This window comes from Penaeus chinensis, chromosome 10, assembly GCF_019202785.1.
Source record: "Penaeus chinensis breed Huanghai No. 1 chromosome 10, ASM1920278v2, whole genome shotgun sequence".
In the NCBI taxonomy this organism is placed as follows: domain Eukaryota; kingdom Metazoa; phylum Arthropoda; class Malacostraca; order Decapoda; family Penaeidae; genus Penaeus; species Penaeus chinensis.
Window position 1 is genome coordinate 1,816,062 of NC_061828.1, and position 18,861 is coordinate 1,834,922.

Sequence of the window (18,861 nt, forward strand, 5' to 3'; positions counted from 1 at the left end):
CGTGAATATGCACTGTAGATGATAAAGTCAGGGTGTTTCAGAAAATAAGAATATTTGTCATTTGAGATTATAGTAATATTGATAATATAAATCTGATATTGAATTCATACAATTTGTTTAATTCATTACTTGATTATAGGTAGATTCATCCGGAGGTACCAGCGACCCATGGCAAAGTTATAGTAAACCACAAGAAATCAGTTTCATTTTTAGCAGAAATCATGTGGCCGACATATAATCTAATCCGAAAAAGATTATACAAGGTTTTAATTAAAATCTTCCTCGGTGGGAATGGATGCGGTTTGAAGGTATTGTATTACCTGGCCGATTCCCGACAACGGTGTAGAAATGCCGTAAAGCGTCATCGACTCCTATGTACAGAGTGGACTTTGGCATCCTGCAAATTTCAACAATTTGGTTTAATTTCTGGGAATGATATCCTCCCCGGAGGGAGTGGACCAATCCCGGAGGTACTGCAATACCGGGCCGATCCGCGGCAAAGGTGGAGCAAGCCCCTAGCACTTCGCCATTTTCCAAAAATCAGTTTAATATCATAGATCCCACATGGGGACCGTATCAGATATTAAGCTGATAAGAACAGATACTACACTTTGATCTTAGCCAAAAGGCCGAGAAGCGATACTGAAAGAAGGTTGAAAGTGTGTCCTAGAAAATATTTCTGGGGACTTGCTAGTGAAGTTTTTTTTTTTTTTTTATAAATAGAAGGGTGTAAACGACATAACGTTGGAAATTATTTAAATCTTGATTGCCATATGAGAATGTTTCCTATATGAAAAATCGAGAAAAAAAAACTGTTCCTAGGATTTTCAACGTGGCTAACTTCATCGGACTCTAAAGAAAGTACATGTGGGCAAAAACTTTTAGCTTTTTAACCAACTGCCACAAAACCTCTAAGATATACCCACGCACGCCCACACTAATAAGCGCACCTCATATGACAGCATATATATACACGGCCGCACTTATAGACACGCACGTGCGTAAACATACTGTATATATATGTGCATATACATATATATATATATATATATATATTATCATGTATGAGTGTACATATTTAATTTTACATAATAGTAAACGACCACAGAATGTTTACGCAAGTATACCCATTAAAACGACTAGTACGTTTTCTATTGGTAAAAATATTTTAAACCTGCCATAAATACATTTTACTAAATTTGATTATACTCCCCATATGATAGTAGCCTAGCGTAATATAATGAAGATCTAGTGCATACCTTAATGAACATTAAATACATATATTAAATATATGCGAACATGTAAATTCATCTCAATATTACATTTATGCGACCACATATATCCATCTGTAATTATGGATGCGTGGATGGATTCGATGGATAAATATGTGTATGTGTGTGAGTGCGCGTACATGTGTAGAGGCACGTCATATAGAATGATAAAATTAATGCCCTCCCCCCCCCCCCAAAAAAAAAAAAAAAAAAATCACTACGATATGTAATGGGTAATTTACATTCAATGTCTTGTAAATAAACGTTTTGTTTCTAAACACTGTTTTGAAATATAATATGTTTACATTCTGTTGGAATAATCAAAAATGGTTATTAGTATAAGGATACTTTTATCTCATTTATCAATGATATACCTCATATTACCTAAACTAAGGTAAAAATACATTTTGTTAAGTTACCCATATAAGAGTATGTTTTCTTTTTTGTACGCCATCTAGCGGCAGACTTCTATATCCTTAATGTAAAACAACCCTCGAGTGTACTGCGTAGATCCTCCTCAAATACAGAGTTAAGCGCATCAACTCTTGTGTTTCAATAATCCCCACAACGAGTCATATATATGCATTGACCATTCAAACTGGCTTAATACACGCAGGGAAGATGAATTCTTCTGTCATATCAACAGGTTATGGGCCCAGATTTAAGACATTTGATGGTAATGCAAACAATTATGACTTGTGGGAAGAACATTTTCAAGGTGTGTTGTATGTTATGAAATTACATCTTGCATTTGATAAGCATGCTTCTGAACGCCCAGATGGTTATAATCTGGAGGATGCCACAAGGACAATCTACAGTTATTTGACTTGCTACCTTGACAGAATGTCACTTGGCATGATAAAACGTGAAGCAAGAGGAGATGGCGTAAAAGCTTTAGCAGTGCTACGAAAGCATTACATGAGAGAAACACACCACAGATTATATGCTTTATGGGGGTCATTTATAAACAAAAGAATGGAAGATGGCAGTGTTACAGAGTATCTATCATCCATGGAGGAAATAGTATCAGCACTAAGAGAATCAGATGAGAGTGTTAGTGATCGTCTCTTAGTGACAAGTACACTGAAAGGACTTCCACCAAAGTACAAAAATTTTGTAGATGTTGCTAATCAACGTGACCCACCATATGAGTACACTGGATTAAAGACAGCCATATTGAGCTATGAAGATCGCCTCAGAGAAAATTCTGGTACAGAAAGAGTGATGTTAGCCCATGGCAACAGTACATTTAAACAGAAGAGATGCTTTAAGTGTGGTGAACCAGGCCATTTTGCATCAAAATGTAATAAACGTGGTGAGTTTGAAGGAGTAAACAAATATCAGAATAATAAGAAATGGTGTGAATTTCATCAGTCAAGAACTCACAATACCAGTGAATGTAGGACAAAGAACCCCAGGAAGAATAACAACTCAGTAAATTCTGCTAATGACACAAGCGAAGAACAAAATTATGAATATTCTTTCCATATTACACACTCATCAAGGTTACGACCTGTTGAAGGGACCTCGGAGTTGTGTGACATTGGAAAACAGAATATATCAAGCTTAGAAGCAGATGAAAGTTTACTGATGATTGACAGTGGTTGCACTTCACATATAGAGATAAATGAACCAAAATTTGTGAGATTTCAAGAGTCTTTTGATCCACAAAACCATTACATAGAACTGGCAGATGGCCAAAGGCAACAAGGAACTGTACAGGGAGTTGGTGATGTCAAAGACTTTATCCAAGATAGAGACGGCAACTCAAGGAGTATTGTGTTAAAAGATGCACTATACATACCAGGATTTAAGCAAGACATCATGTCAGTATGGAAAGCCATTAAGAGTGGACACAGCATTACTTTTTCCCCTAATGGCAGTTCACTAACCACTAAAGATGGTAGAGTATTTGACATTGTAGAGAAAAACAAATTGTTCTACTTACGCAGAGGTAAGCTACACACAAACTCTCAAATGGATAAACTCAATAAGATCCATTCAGGAGAAGCAAAGCACACCCTAGAGGATTGGCATAAAATTCTAGGACACTGCAATGTGACTGATGTACAAAAGCTTGAAGCAACTGTTGACGGAATGCACATTTTGAGTAAAAACAAGTTCAGCTGTACCACATGTGCTCTTGGTAAGATGACACAGTATAGAAATAGAGAGCCTGACAAAAAGGCTACACAGTCTTTAGATTTAGTACACTGTGATGTAGTAGGACCTATTGATCCAGCAGCTAAAGGAGGTTACAGGTACAGTGTCTCTTTCATAGATGACTATTCAGGAGCTCTTAGAATCTACCTCATTAAGAATAAGGGTGATACAGTGCATGCTATGAAGAGATATCTTGCAGAAACAACACCATATGGCAGTATAAAACGCCTGAGATGTGACCATGGAACAGAATTTACAAATAAGGAATTCAGAACACTCCTTATAGAGAATAAGATTAAACAAGAGTTTTCTGCACCCTACTCTCCACATCAAAACGGAACAGTTGAGAGATCACACAAATCAATTTTTGACATGGCTCGATGTTTACTGATTGAGTCCAAATTACCCAAAGATATGTGGGGCTATGCTGTGAAGGCTGCTTGTTACATCAGGAATAGGTGTTATAATCCCAGAACTCGGAAGACTCCAGTGGAAATGCTTACTGGAAGACGGCCAAACATCAGCAAAATGAATATATTTGGAGTAAGATGTTTCGCATATGAACAAGAGAAGAAGAAACTTGATCCCAGGAGTAAGGAAGGAATATTTGTGGGCTATGATGACCAGAGCCCAGCCTACTTAATTTACTTCCCAGAATCTCAAACAGTAAAGAAAATAAGATGTGTTAAGTTCATGGAGAACTTACCTAATGTAACTGAGCCACCGAATGATGAGCAAACCTCAGATGAAGATGACATCTTGGTGGAGACTAGACTTCAAGGAAATCAAGACGAAACACAAGATAACATAGGTGAAGAAAGAAGATATCCAACTCGAGAAAGACGTAAACCCTCAAAATTAGATGACTACATTACTGAGGAAATGGACGACAGTACCTCCAGTGTGATACATAATAGCTTTATACATCATTGCTACCGAATGTCACATATCCCAGTACCAGTCACCTACCAAGAGGCTATTGCATCTCCAGAAGGACCCCGGTGGAAGAAAGCAATGGACGAGGATATCTCTTCACTCCAAGACAATAACACCTATGACCTTACCACACTGCCTAAGTCACATACAGCAGTAGGTGGGAGATGGGTCTATCAAGTAAAACCTGGACCAAACAAGGAAGAAAAATACAAAGCAAGGTACGTCGCCAAAGGATATTCACAGGTAAAAGACATTGACTATGGAGAGACCTTTGCACCAACAGCAAGAATGTCTACACTTCGTGCTTTATTGGATGTGACTGTACAGAAAAATATGGTAATACACCAAATGGATGTGAAAACAGCTTATTTAAATGCTGATATTGATCATGAAATTTATGTAGAACAACCTGAAGGTTATGAGGAAAAAGATAGTGATGGAAATATTTTGTACTGTAAACTGAAAAAGTCACTTTATGGTCTGAAGCAAAGTGGCAGGATGTGGAATAGTGTAATCCATAATTTCTTTATTTCAGAAGGATTCAAACAATCACAGAGTGATCATTGTCTGTATCTAAAGCATGATAGGTACGATGATATTTTTGTGCTTTTATGGGTGGATGACTTAATTATTGCAAGCAGTAACATGTCCCTGATGGACAAATGTAAGAAATCTCTTTGTCAAAAATTTAGAATGACTGATTTAGGCAAACTAAACTGGTTTCTTGGAATGTCATTTGTTACAGGTAAAGATTACATTGAGGTGAATCAAACCAAATATGTAGAAAAGATTTTGGACAGATTCAACATGTCAGATTGTTATGCAAGGAATATACCATGTGATCCAAGTATTGTAAACACCTCAACAGTAGAATCTAATGAGTTAATTAATGCAACTCTTTACAGAGAAGTGGTTGGAAGTCTCATATATATTATGACAGGTACTCGACCAGATTTGTGCTATGTGGTTTCAAAACTTTCACAATATATGTCAAAACCCACAAAAGCTCAATTAAATTCTGCTAAGCAAGTTCTGAAGTACTTGAAAGGCACCATGACATATGGTCTTACATTTAGAAAGTCAAATGAATCAATTCAACTCAAAGGCTTTTGTGATTCAGACTGGGGATCATCTGAAGACAGAAAAAGCATATCAGGATATTGTTTTCAATTGCATAGAGATGGACCACTTATATCATGGAGAAGTAAAAAGCAACAGACAGTTGCACTTTCATCTTGTGAAGCAGAGTACATGGCCCTTACTTACGCCATTCAGGAAGCAAAGTTCCTAAGACAAATTGTATCTGATCTGTTAGGATTTAAGTTAAAGTCTGTAGACTTAGGAGTTGACAATCAAGGTGCTATTAATCTTGCCAAAAATCCAGTAAATCACCAAAGATCAAAGCACATTGATATTCGTTACCATTTCATTAGAGATGAAGTAGAAAAGGGTAATGTAAAGTTATTTTATGTTCCTACACAGCAGAATCCAGCTGATATATTTACAAAACCTGTAAACCAGAAGAAGTTGGAAGGTTTTAAATTTATCAGGGGATAGATTCTGAGATGACATACCCATTTTTAATTAAGAGGGGGTGTTGGAATAATCAAAAATGGTTATTAGTATAAGGATACTTTTATCTCATTTATCAATGATATACCTCATATTACCTAAACTAAGGTAAAAATACATTTTGTTATGTTACCCATATAAGAGTATGTTTTCTTTTTTGTACGCCATCTAGCGGCAGACTTCTATATCCTTAATGTAAAACAACCCTCGAGTGTACTGCGTAGATCCTCCTCAAATACAGAGTTAAGCGCATCAACTCTTGTGTTTCAATAATCCCCACAACGAGTCATATATATGCATTGACCATTCAAACTGGCTTAATACACGCAGGGAAGATGAATTCTTCTGTCATATCAACACATTCACTTGGAGTTTCTTCGGAAATCTAAAATAAAACTGTAATATTTGTATAAAGTATTGTAGTACGCGTGGGCTTCTCAGTATAGGCGTGTGTGGGTCGGTTCGTGGCTTCGGAGAGCATACTTACCTGGCACAGGAGATACCGTGATCACGAAGGCGGTTTTCCCAGGGCGAGGCTCACCATTGCACTCCGGTGGCGCTGACCCCTGCGATTAACCCAAATGTGGTTAACTCGAGTGTGCAATTTTTGGTAGCGGGGGACTGCGTTTGCGCTATCCCCCTTACTATATTGGTTTAACTAAAACAAACAAATTATCCATATTCACCTATCCACTTAGGAAGCTCTTCTTTGCTTGCTTTTTCGTTAGGTTAGTTTGTTAAAGCAGCCCACTGGAAGAAAAGTGCCTAATATCAATACCGATACATTATTTCGAAATCACACAAAATTTACAAATCACTCGTTTAAAAGTATCGAAATGCAGAAGGATATTCAGGTCAGTAGCATGGTAGTCTTTATTTTGGGGTCAATAAAGCATTTTTACCATTCAGTTCAAATGCACGGTTATTGGGCAATATTATAGGTATATATTGTAATGCTTTGAATCGGTCTTTTAATGAGAAATAATGTACAGTTGATCGAAATGTAAATGAGATGTGTGTATACACGAATATAAATGCAACTATTATTTTCTTATGCTGTGGGAAAGCTCACTATGGTTTGCGTGATTTTTTTCATTATTGAATTTTCTAAGTTCTAAATTCAAGAAAGAAAATACTCAGTTGATATGAAAATCTATATTCCTCATAATATAGACTTATGTATTTCAATTATAAGCTCATATCTTGTTTGAACCCAGGGAAGTGGGCTATAGAGAAATTGAGTAAGACTCATTGAGTTGTTCAGCTCCATGGAAGTATTTAGTAAAAGGCAAAAGATTTATCCGTTTTGTAGGGAAACCAGAGTTAACAAATGGTAACCTTAGTATAAGTTGATCGAGGTCATATATGAAGATATAGGTATAACGCTATGAAACTTATATTGAAAAAATCTTGTCAATTTGTTTAATAAAGATCATCGCCTGTAATAGGAATTGTATACTCAGGATTATACTAGATGTGTATATAAATACACATATATATATATATATTGTTTTATACTTATATACATATGGATTTTTATATATTTATATATATTGCATATATATATATATATATTTGTGTATATATATTTGTGTATTTATATATTTTTATATGTATAGATTAAAATATATTGTGCAGATTTACCAGTCCATTGTTGGCAAAATATGAAATATGCTTCTTTCATTCTGACCTCAAATATGTTGCTTAGGATTTTATGTAAAGTTTAGGAAATATATCTTTTACCATAGAATATCCATCACATATAAAAAACGAAGATATTGATAATTCGTGTTGTCACAGGGACTCAAAAACAAGTATTATATAGTCCTACGTCATGGCGATGGTATTGGAATGGGTTCTGAAGAAATATACATCTATTGTTCATATAGTTTAGTTTAGTCCCTGTACCATTATTTGATATGTATAAATGTCTTGTTTTCAACTATGTATAGTATATACCTTATGTTTCCCTCTATATTTTACTGTATAGCATTTGATAAAATATGTGTAGATTAGACAGATACTATAAATTGGGCAAACTACGTCCACAAACTGCATCATACATATACCAACATATGAACACAGGAAAATTTTGTAGTAGAACTAAGTCCTCCGTAAATTGTGGTCTGAGAATTAATTTAGAAGATGAAAGTATGATCATACTTTATAGCAGGGGTACTCAACTGGTGGACCGCGGTCCGGATCCGGACCTTCTGAGTGTTGCAGTTGGACCTCAGACCCCAGGAAGAGATTTGAAGGAAGGCGCTGCAACAGCCAATGTCTTTTTTTCAAGGAAAGTCATGAATGAGTGAGTGAGTGATTTGAAGGAAGGCGCCACAACAGCCAGGGTCTTTTTTTCAGGGAAAATTATGAGATTGTTTTCTTTTTTATATTTCATGTAATAAAAATTTCCGGACCTACGCGTACATTGGAGCTTGTCTAACTGGACCTTTGCTTATAATAGTTGAGTAGCCCTGCTTTATAGGATCACTTCTATAGTGCGATTGCCGGGTTTCTCGCCGAGATTCTCGGAATATATTCAACCACGATGAGGACTGTTAGTGTAATCCTCTGAGCGGGAAGCGGCTCTCGACTGTTTTTCTTGAGAGATTGATGACCGTTCTGACTCGGTTTACCGATGTTCAGAGGAGGATGACACAGGCAGAGTGGTTGAATATCAATCCACAAGAAGTATTCTTGAACTTTTGAAAACTCCTGATAAGGAGAAAAAAAAAGTATAATAAAAAAGGTAAACTTTTTGGTTCGTGGCTTTCAAAATCCAAATTCGAGTCGCAGCTTAAAATTAATATAAATATTTTCGTGATTTCAAGTGTTTAAACCAAATTTCCATTATTAAATATCTTTTCCTCAAATGTGGATATCATTAGGCTTACTTTGATGCCATTATTATCCCTAATGTTGTTGCCACAGTGTTATTACAGGGTCCTTCCCCCTATTTGAATGTGAAATTCAAGGACTTTTCCCGGGCTTTTTCCAGGTTCAAAACTTTTTTCAAATGTGTAATTTAAACAAAATATGACATCATGTTTTTACGAGGTATACAAGAAAAGGTAAAAATGGATGACAGCTCTACATCATTTTTTATAACCATTTTCATGTACTTTTTCTTATTTTCAACCAATACTCTGTAATAAACTCATACATTACTTGTCCTCAAACACACTATTGAAATAGAGAGAACAACTTGAACAACAGTGAATATAATGGTCCACAGAAATGTGTGACAAAACTAATTAAATCTCCGGAACCTAGAGTGTAACATGAAACAACGATTCTTTGCATTTTGTATCATGACAGACGCTTTTCACGGAAAAAAAAGTGAGTTATCCAATGTAGATTTCCACTTTTCCGGGTTTTTCTTTTTAAAATCGTGTTATTGAAATTTTCAGTACCTGGAAAGTGACACTGCTGGGATTTTTTTTTCTTCTCACTTTTTATAGGAATTACAGGTGACGGAAGGACCCTTCTATAACTATTGCAGTGGGTAATTACCTTCTAAAGTTCTGTGTGTTACTTGGTAGCAGCAATAATGTAAAGATCTGAATGAATCTGAAATCGTGCTTAACAATTGACACGAATCGTGGTCTTTCTTCCTAGTACAGAATACTAACAGACTGTAAATGTAGGCAAAGTGATATACAATTGTAAACGTTTCAAATGATCTATGTTAAGCTTAGCTCGCTGAACATGATGTGACAACTGTAGCAGATCAAGCTAGGTAATTGTGTTTAGTGGATCGTGGGCGTGTGGTCTAATGGTTTGTTTCTCTGGGTTATCCGTGTAGAGCATGTTTGAGTTTGTGATGGAGGGTATTTCCATTTCAGTATAAGAATTAATTAGTACATTGCTGTATCTTATTCACTTCAATGTTTGTGGGACTTAGATGCCTCATGGAGTGGGAAGGCATGCGGGTATTTCACACACTTCGAGTTTAAGATGCTAGTAACATTATTAAGTATACAATATCGACAACTGCTTCATATATTTCATCAATTAAAATCTCAGAATCAATCCGAGAGGTACTGCAATACCTCCGATCCACGGTGAAGGTAAAGGAAGGTCCTAGTAAGTCTCCAGTTCTCAGAAACCAATTTGATTTCGCGTGCGTTTATCAGAAAATGATGTTACTCCATAATATGTTTACATAGTATTACAATTGAACTGCAGTACTAAGCCGATCTTCGGTAACGAGGAAATAAATCTGTAAAGAGTCATTCAGGTATTTTGAGAGTGTAATGAGCACGAGGGATGTGAAGTTAGAATGACCCAAAAATTCGTCTTGAAACCACCCTGTATATACCTCACTTGGTCTTTATGCATATGCATTACTCATATATACCTCAGTTTTTTTGTCTGTAGCTATGTAAGATATAAGTACTTAATTATTTTATAGAAAGATGACACTTTATTTTAATAGTTTTATATAAAGTTTATATATTTCTATATTATCTTTTTTATTAAAATTAGGAAATTGTAAAGAATAATAGTCTACCCTACAAAGTAATGTTTTTTTGTTACCCCACCATACATTCTTTTTATTTAAAGGGTACACTGTTATATGTCAATAGTACCGTTAAATTAAGGTTGTATAATTGATATTTTGATTAAGAAAACAATGTGTACTATCTTTGTTATTGAGTAAATTCAATTAAGTTCTATAAATTATGCATGTATAGGTTAAGAAGAACTATATGTTTGTACTATATGTGATCTGAGTAGACTTTAAATTTTGAAATATATACAGTACTAAAGCCTGATACTATTGTTATAACCATAGAGAGAGAGAGAGAAAGAGATCAGAGAAGAGTGCCATACAACAGCCTGAAAGTCTTTTAGATTATCATGAAATATCCGAGCTGGAGGCTGGCACATGGCACTGAACAACATCCCGATGTCTCTCTCATTATTATTAAGAATTTAAAACCCATTCAAAGCGTAAGTGTTCTTAACATTTATAATTGTATACTATTGAAATGATGTTTAGTCAAAATTTACTAGAATGTGCATACAATTACTCAGATCATGTATAAAAACATAAATGCTATACGTAATTTGTTTGTTTGCAAGATATATTTTGTTCTTTTTTGAAATGACTTATTTAGATTTATAACTTTATATTGTTTTATCATTCCTAAACTAGAATATTGTTTCTTCTCTAGGAATGGGTTTATTGTTTAGTTTATTATTTAGTTTACTTTTTGGTTTATTCTATTGTTTATAGTTTAGTTTATTTTTTAGTTTATTTTGTTTATTTTTTGTTTATTCGTTTAGTTTATTTTTTTAGTTATTTTTTTAGTTTATATTTTTAGTTTTTTTATGGTTTTGCTGAAGATTGGATTCCTGGTGCTGTGCACAATAATAGGATAGAAAATATCTTTTGGGAGCCCAGGAGAAGATAGCTGAGAAGACCAACTAGTGACAAGTTGGAGTAGCTGAATATTTTGGTAAATGTATGTTTATATTATTGAAAAAGTGTAATGATTTATGATTCATAATGTTAACTAAAATTTTTAAGCTTATTAAGTGTTTTGATATTACCCCTTCTCTCAGTTACCTCTAAGGTTGAAATTAGATCATAATACCCTGTATGATTAATCCTCTTTTATGGTGTGGGTTCTAAAGGTAAATTTTGGAGAAACCACACCTAGGAGATAACAGATAGTGCCCATCTGGATAAAATATTTGAGTGGTTCTCAGAGAGGGCGCGACAAGAGGAGCTACTCTCAAACATTGACAATGAATTTAACGATTCGTTGGGAATGTATGAGGTTTAAGGTATTATATTACCTGGCCGATTCCTGACAACGGTGTTGGAATGGCGTAAAGCGTCACCGACTCCTGTTTACAGAGATGACTCTGGCATCCTGCAAATTTCAATCATTTAATTTAGTTTATTGAAATGATTTCGTCCAGGGCCATCATTTAATTTAGTTTATCGGAATGATTTCCTCCCTGGAGGGAGTGGACCAATCCCGGAGGTACTGCAATACCGGGCCGATCCGCGGCAAAGGTGGAGCAAGCCCCTAGCACTTCGCCATTTTCCAAAAATCAGTTTAATATCGTAGATCCCACATGGGGATCGTATCAGATATTAAGCTGATAAGAACAGATACTACACTTTGATCTTAGCCAAAAGGCCGAGAAGCGATACTGAAAGAAGGTTAAAAGTGTGTCCGAGAAAATGTTTATGAGAACTTGCAAGTGAAGTTCTTTATAGATAGAAGGGCGTAAACGACATGACGTTGGACATTTTTGATTACCATATGAGAATGTTTCCTACATGAAAATTCGAAAAAATGTTGCATGGATTTTCAACGTTGGATAACTTCATCGGACTCCAAAGTAAGTATATGTGGACAACCACTTCTTAGCCAACTGTCACAAAACATCTGTTAACCTAGTGTGAACATGCGTTGGTATAAGCGCACACTCACATGTCCGCACTTATAGACATGCGCGTGCGTAATTATATTGTATTTATATATATTCATATATATATATGCCATATATGTGTGTATGTATTTACGCAAGTATACCCCCCCCCCAAAAAAAAAAAAAAAAAAAAAAAAAAAAAACATACGTTTTCATTTGGTAAAAAAAATCCAAAACTGCCTTAAATACATTTTACTAAATTTATTCTAGCATAATATAATGATCTGGTATATACTTTAATGTATATTAAGATTATGTGAATATGACCGTTACGCGAACATATATCTCTAACTTAATATTACATTTATGTGAACATGTATATCCATCTGTATATATGGATGTGATGAACTAATGGGGGAAGGAGGGGGAGGAATCCTTAGTTTAAGGATGGGAAGGAAATTTAAGGGTAGCTAACTACCTAAAAGTGAAGGAAGAATGAGATAAAAGTAGGGGGGCGATTCCCCTTGCATGGTGGTTTCTTTGCTGCAGCTGGTCGGGAGTGTGGTTTTATTCTTTTCTTTAATTGGAGCCAGGCTGGATTGGAGGAGACACCTTTATTTATTAAAAAGTTTATTTATTAAAAGTCTATTTGTTAAAATTTGAACTGGGAGCACAAAACAAAGGAACATAGAGATAATGTATGGTAATAAGGGAATAAAGGAATAAACACGGGAACATAAGGTAAATGGGGAAGGATGAACACGGTAACAATGTAAGGGAAAGTAAGTGAGGAAGGATGATGTGAAAAGGGACAGAGGAATATGAAGATAAAACTAGGAAAGGTGGTGGAACAAGAACAGATAGAACAGGGTAGGTGATGTAACAAGAACACATGAGAAATAATGAGGAAGGTTGATGGCGAAAGGAACATAACAGTAACAAGAGAATGAAGATACCTGATCGTAAGGGAAGATGATGGTGAAACAAGAACAAGTAACCTAAAGATATAACATGATTTTTTTTTTCGCCTGCCAGGGATTATCATAGCAGGTGTGATCCCGTTATGATAGCCTGTTGCAGGTGAGACCCTCGCCTGCCTCACTTCCAGCTTCTAGAAGCTGAGAGCGAGGTTCAGTGGATCACTATTTTGTCTATTTAAGCGAGAATTATGGTAAAAAGATCATGGGAAGATAAACAAGCGCGGGGTGTGATCTATGTGCTTTAGGTTGGGAGACATCCTCTACTCTGTGAGCACACGTGATGGGCGGTGCTCACCGGGCAGAGCCGCATATATAAATGAGAGCTTCCTGTGGGGGTGGGAAACATCCTTCGACCTGCGCGCACGTATGCGTGCAGATCGGAGGCCTTTCCTCCCGCACAAAACATTTAGCTCGCATAGAGAGCTTCTGGGGAACTCCGTGTATGAGTGGGATTGTCCTAGGCCACCACGGGTGATTTGTTTGTGTGTTTGTCTATGATGTCGTCGTAGTTTGTATTGTCTGTGTGTTGAATGCGGTCCAAGGTTCGCTTGCTTTGTGTGTGTATGCGTATATTCAGTGGCTCTATGTTGTATGTTTGGTGTAGTGATTGTGCGGCAATTCTGTATCGTATTCTGTCTTGTATAGTGGTGTTGTTTATCCAGTATAGTGCTTTGTTCTGTATGGATTGCATCTTGAGTTTCTGTGATTTTGAGATTGCAATCAGTGGAATGGGTGGTTTTGTAGAGTTTGAGTTTGGGGGTGTTGTGCAGTATGAGAAGCGTTTGAGTTTTTTTGAGAACTGTGCTTGCTTGTTTTATTCGGTGTTGTGCGTGTGTATGAATACCATTTCTGCTGAAGTATAAGCCTAGCATGTTTCCTGTGGTTGCGTAGGGTATGTCTGTGTTGTTTATTGTGAGTGGGGGTGGGTTGCGTCTTACCACTGGTATGACTGAATTTGTTTGTGTTTGTATTTTCCATTTGTTTTCGTAGGTGTTGATCGTGTTTATGGCTATTTGTGTGGCTGCTTTCATGATGTTTTTGGATTTGGAGGGGTGTGATATGATTTGTGTGATGTCGTCTGCGTATGCGATGCAATTGCTGTTGGGTGCTGGGGGTGGTAGGTTGGAAGTGTAGAGGATGTAGAGTGTGGGTGAGAGGATGCTGCCCTGTGTTCCCAGGCGGTCACCCATCCAAGTACTGACCAGACCCAATGTTGCTTAACTTCGCTGATCGGACGAGAAGCGGTGCTTTCAACGTGGTATGATCGTTGGCGTAAAATCAACTAACATTGATCAGCTTTCGGCAACTAAATACTGATTTTTCATACTTATTATAATAATGTATCTTTTATTTTTGCATCAAGCTTAATTACCATGAAATTGCACAGCTCAAAAAAAAAAAAAAAAAAAAAATAATAATAATAATAAAAATTAAAAAAATGAAAGTCAGGTACATAAAAGTGGTGACAATTGAGTTAGAATTTATTATACTCCAGATAGTGGTCGAATAGGATTGATGCATACATTGTGAAGCAGATCTCAATATGACTGGAATGTCAGAGTAACAAGGTTTGATGGAAAAAAATAAGATACATTATATCATATGAAAACATTGTGAGCAGTAAAAGAAATATTGTTAACGTTATCTGAATCTATGCCAACGATCATACCACGTTGAAAGCACCGCTTCTCGTCTGATCAGCGAAATTTGGCAACATTGGGTCTGGACAGTACTTGGATGGGTGACCGCCTGGGAACACCAGATGCTGTTGGCATTTTCTTGTGTAAAATCACCTGCTCACTTCTTTACAATTCTTTACATTGTTACATTTGGTTCAGTAAATCAATTGTAAATATACTTAAAGTAATAAGAAACTTAAATTCACTAGTCACAGAAGCTGACCACTGAGGGAATTAAATCTCATTTGGGCTAACTGGTTACTAAAATCATTCACTACCGACGGTTTTCGTAGACTGATATCTAAATTATAAGATCATGCTAATTTTGTAGGTAGTATAATTTGATTATTATTTCCAATACAAGTATTATCATTATCAGTATTATCATTACATGTATAATGATTTTTCTAAAACAACGCCGTAAAATCTGTATTAGAATGAATTTAAATTAAAATGTTTGGGAAACAGAATTGCATTTACTTTAGTTACTCCTGTGATTTATCCTATGCGTTTTCTCCCTCTTGCCGACACAGTTAAGTTTTAATCTACTTCTTATTACTTTAAGTACAATTACAGTTGATTTACTTTTTTTCTAAACATTTTTGTATTTGTTTAGGAAGTGCAAAGATTAATTTACATAAGAAAATGCCAACAGCATCTGGTGTTCCCAGGCGGTCACCCATCCAAGTACTGACCAGACACAATGTTGCTTAACTTCGCTGATCGGACGAGAAGCGGTGCTTTCAACGTGGTATGATCGTTGGCGTTAAAGTTGGTACTTTGATCAGCTTTTTGTAACTGTACACTGATTTTTCATACTTATTATAATTATGTATCTTTTATTTTGGCATCAAACTGAATTACCATGACATTCCAGTCATATCACTGGGATCTGTTTCACAATGTATGCATCAATCCCAATCGACCACTATCTGGAGTATAGGCAATTCTAACTCAGTTGTCACCACTTGGAAGTACTTGCCGTAAGCTTTTTTCATTTTTTAAGTTGTGCAACTCTGTAGAACATGCAGGGTGTACAAGTAATGCATAAGAAATTGAGTAGAAAGATCTTGTATATGCTTATGAATCAGTACACATAAGTAAACATAATATAGATAGTTTTCAGTCTATTCATCACCTCTCACTACTGCATCTTGTATACTATGCAATGAAAACGGTATAGAACTGTAAATCAACTTGCAAAGCCAGTAACAAAAGGGCAACAGCATCTGGTGTTCTCAGACGGTCACAAATCTTAATACTCACCAGACTCAACATTGATTACTTTTGTCTTTTACTTTGCTGCAAAGTCCGGTTGCCATTAAGGTGCACCTACATTCACAGAAGCCAACCACTGAAGGAAGTAAATTATATTTGGGCAATGATTTTCTAAAATACGCCGTAAAATTGGTATACTAGAAGGAATTTTATAAATAAAAAAGGTTGGGAAGCAGAATTCCATTTACTTTCTTTACTCCTATGATTTATCCTAATCAATTCTGTCTATTCCTCTCCCTCTAGCCGACGTCGTTACTTTTACTATATATTCTATTGTTTGAATTATAATTACAATTCATTTATTTATACAAGTTTAAGATTATAAAGAATTGTAAAGAAATGTATAACTTATCTTGCATTCATAAGAAAATGCCAACTGCATCTGGTGTTCCCAGGCGGTCACCCATCCAAGTACTGACCAGACCCAATGTTGCTTAACTTCGCTGATCGGACGAGAAGCGGTGTTTTCAACGTGGTATGATAGTTGGCAAAATAAGGTAGAACTTTAACAACTTTTCTCTCATAGCTCACCGTTGTTTCATACATATTATAATGTATCTTTTGTTTTTTCATCAAATTTATTTACCATGACATTCCAGTCATATCACAGAGATCAGCTTCGCAATGTTTTCATCAATCACAATCGCCCACTATCTGGAGTACAGGCAATTCTAACTCAGTTGTCAACACTTAGAAGTACTTGCTGTAAGCATTTTACAATTTTTTGAGCTGTGCAACTCTGCAGGGTGTAAAAGTAATGCATAAGAAATTGAGTAGAAAGATATTCTATATGCTTATGAATCTATAAACATGTAACTATATGTTGGTAATATCAGTATTATTAGTTGGTTTATGTGTTATGATAATTACTAGCATATTCATTATCATTATCACCATTTCTCTTATTATTATTACTATTATCATCATCATTTTTATTGGCATATGTCATTGCTGTTATCAACATCAATGATTATAGTTGCATCATTATAACCATTTTCATGACACTAATGATAATGTAAATCAAAACAATGATCATATAAACGATACAGGCAATTCTAACACAAATTATGACAATTAGTAAATTATAAAATACGTAATATTGATAATAGGGTTCATGGTAAGAAAAGAAATATAATAGTCACCGTGATTATGGTTATCTTGATCATGGTATCAATATCTATTATAACTATGATTACAATGATAACTAAAACAAGACCAATCATTAATCGGGATGATGGTGGATTATTGTACTTAAAGCTTTAAAATATGTACATATTTCTTCATGCAATTAAAATGGCGAAGACACTGGACCTGGTGTATTGTGTGCTTGTTTACTTGTAAATACAGTTTGTTATTTTATCGAAAAAACATTACTCGTTCCACCCTGATTGATTAATGAGAACCGGCGCTTAGAGTGATACTTTATGCTAGGGTACGGAAGGGAAGAACATGCTGGAAGAAATAGTATCTGATACAACTTTACTTTCCCTACTTCAGTGAGATTTGTTCTTTCCCTACTTCAGTGAGATTTGTTCTTTGATATCACAATCACAACCGACAATTTTGGGAATTACAGTGTTGGTTCATGATTACCAAATTCTTGCGTCTGCTATAGTTCTATGAACTTTCGTGTAATAGATATATATACAACAATAATCTGAGCAGTGGTCTTAATAAGTACAGTATATATGTATACATTTATACGTAATCATATACATATGCAGTGCTAAAGTTTCAAAATAATGGTGGTACTATAATGATTAATGTAAATCATAATGATCATAACAATGATACTGGTATTATCATTGAAGATAATTTGAATAAGAATTAGATATCGAAATGTTAATAATAATAATAATCATGACTGTAATTCTACCACAAATGATGACAATTAGAAAAATCATTAGTTGAAATTAATGATAGTGTTCATAGTAAGAAAAATATAATAATCACTGTGGTTATGGCTTAATCTTGATATCAATAATTCGGATAACTGTGATCATAAAGATAGTTAAAACAAAACCAATCAGAAATAGTGAAAACTATTAGATTATTGCGTTTCATGCTCGTGGAAATGTTTTCGAGTTTTCCGTTAGTTATTTTAAAATTGTGTAAGTTTTTGTTAGGAATATTTTTATATAGAATTTTCTATATTTAGTGATCAGCTGTTATTGCACGGGAAATAAAGGAATTTTCAGCAAAAGCAAGAGACAGAAAATGAAATTCTAGATAAACAGTGGCACAAAGTTATTTAATGCCACAGCTCAAAATTTGGTAAAATGCTTACGGCAGGTATATATAAGTGGTGACAACTGAATTAGCAGTGTCTATACTCCCGATAGTGGTCGATTGTGATTTGATGCATACATTGAATTCAAAACTGGAATGTGATGGTAATGAAGTTTGATGCAAAAACAAAAGATACATCATATGTCTGAAAAGTTAGCAGAGGCAGAAACGTGGATATAGTTAGTTGAGTATCTGCCAACGATCATACCACGTTGAAAACACCGCTTCTCGTCCGATCAGCGAAGTTAAGCAACATTGGGTCTGGTCAGTACTTGGATGGGTGACCGCCTGGGAACACCA

General features: G+C 35.4%; 8 non-coding genes and 2 pseudogenes across 8 annotated transcripts in view; 4 read left to right on the forward strand and 6 right to left on the reverse strand.

Moving 5' to 3' along the window:
* Nucleotides 1-448: 448 nt before the first annotated feature.
* LOC125030103 lies at nt 449-641 on the reverse strand. Its single transcript, XR_007115300.1, has one exon. It is a non-coding gene; the product is annotated as a U2 spliceosomal RNA (small nuclear RNA).
* Nucleotides 642-6,421: 5,780 nt separating this feature from the next.
* Nucleotides 6,422-6,584, forward strand: LOC125030065. Its single transcript, XR_007115266.1, has one exon. It is a non-coding gene; the product is annotated as a U1 spliceosomal RNA (small nuclear RNA).
* Nucleotides 6,585-7,151: 567 nt separating this feature from the next.
* On the reverse strand, nt 7,152-7,268 carry LOC125030183. The gene has a single exon (XR_007115371.1). It is a non-coding gene; the product is annotated as a U5 spliceosomal RNA (small nuclear RNA).
* Nucleotides 7,269-8,410: 1,142 nt separating this feature from the next.
* On the forward strand, nt 8,411-8,613 carry LOC125030137. Its single transcript, XR_007115329.1, has one exon. It is a non-coding gene; the product is annotated as a small nucleolar RNA U3 (small nucleolar RNA).
* Nucleotides 8,614-11,919: 3,306 nt separating this feature from the next.
* On the reverse strand, nt 11,920-12,112 carry LOC125030092. The gene has a single exon (XR_007115289.1). It is a non-coding gene; the product is annotated as a U2 spliceosomal RNA (small nuclear RNA).
* A 2,356-nt stretch (nt 12,113-14,468) lies between these two features.
* On the reverse strand, nt 14,469-14,587 carry LOC125030205 (annotated as a pseudogene).
* A 383-nt stretch (nt 14,588-14,970) lies between these two features.
* LOC125030204 lies at nt 14,971-15,089 on the forward strand (annotated as a pseudogene).
* A 551-nt stretch (nt 15,090-15,640) lies between these two features.
* On the reverse strand, nt 15,641-15,759 carry LOC125030199. Its single transcript, XR_007115386.1, has one exon. It is a non-coding gene; the product is annotated as a 5S ribosomal RNA (ribosomal RNA).
* Nucleotides 15,760-16,642: 883 nt separating this feature from the next.
* LOC125030190 lies at nt 16,643-16,761 on the reverse strand. Its single transcript, XR_007115377.1, has one exon. It is a non-coding gene; the product is annotated as a 5S ribosomal RNA (ribosomal RNA).
* Nucleotides 16,762-18,755: 1,994 nt separating this feature from the next.
* The window catches only part of LOC125030168, a 119-nt gene continuing 13 nt past the window's right edge, over nt 18,756-18,861 (forward strand). Inside the window, exon 1 of the ribosomal RNA XR_007115357.1 lies at nt 18,756-18,861. This exon is cut by the window's right edge and continues 13 nt beyond it. This is a non-coding gene — a ribosomal RNA (5S ribosomal RNA).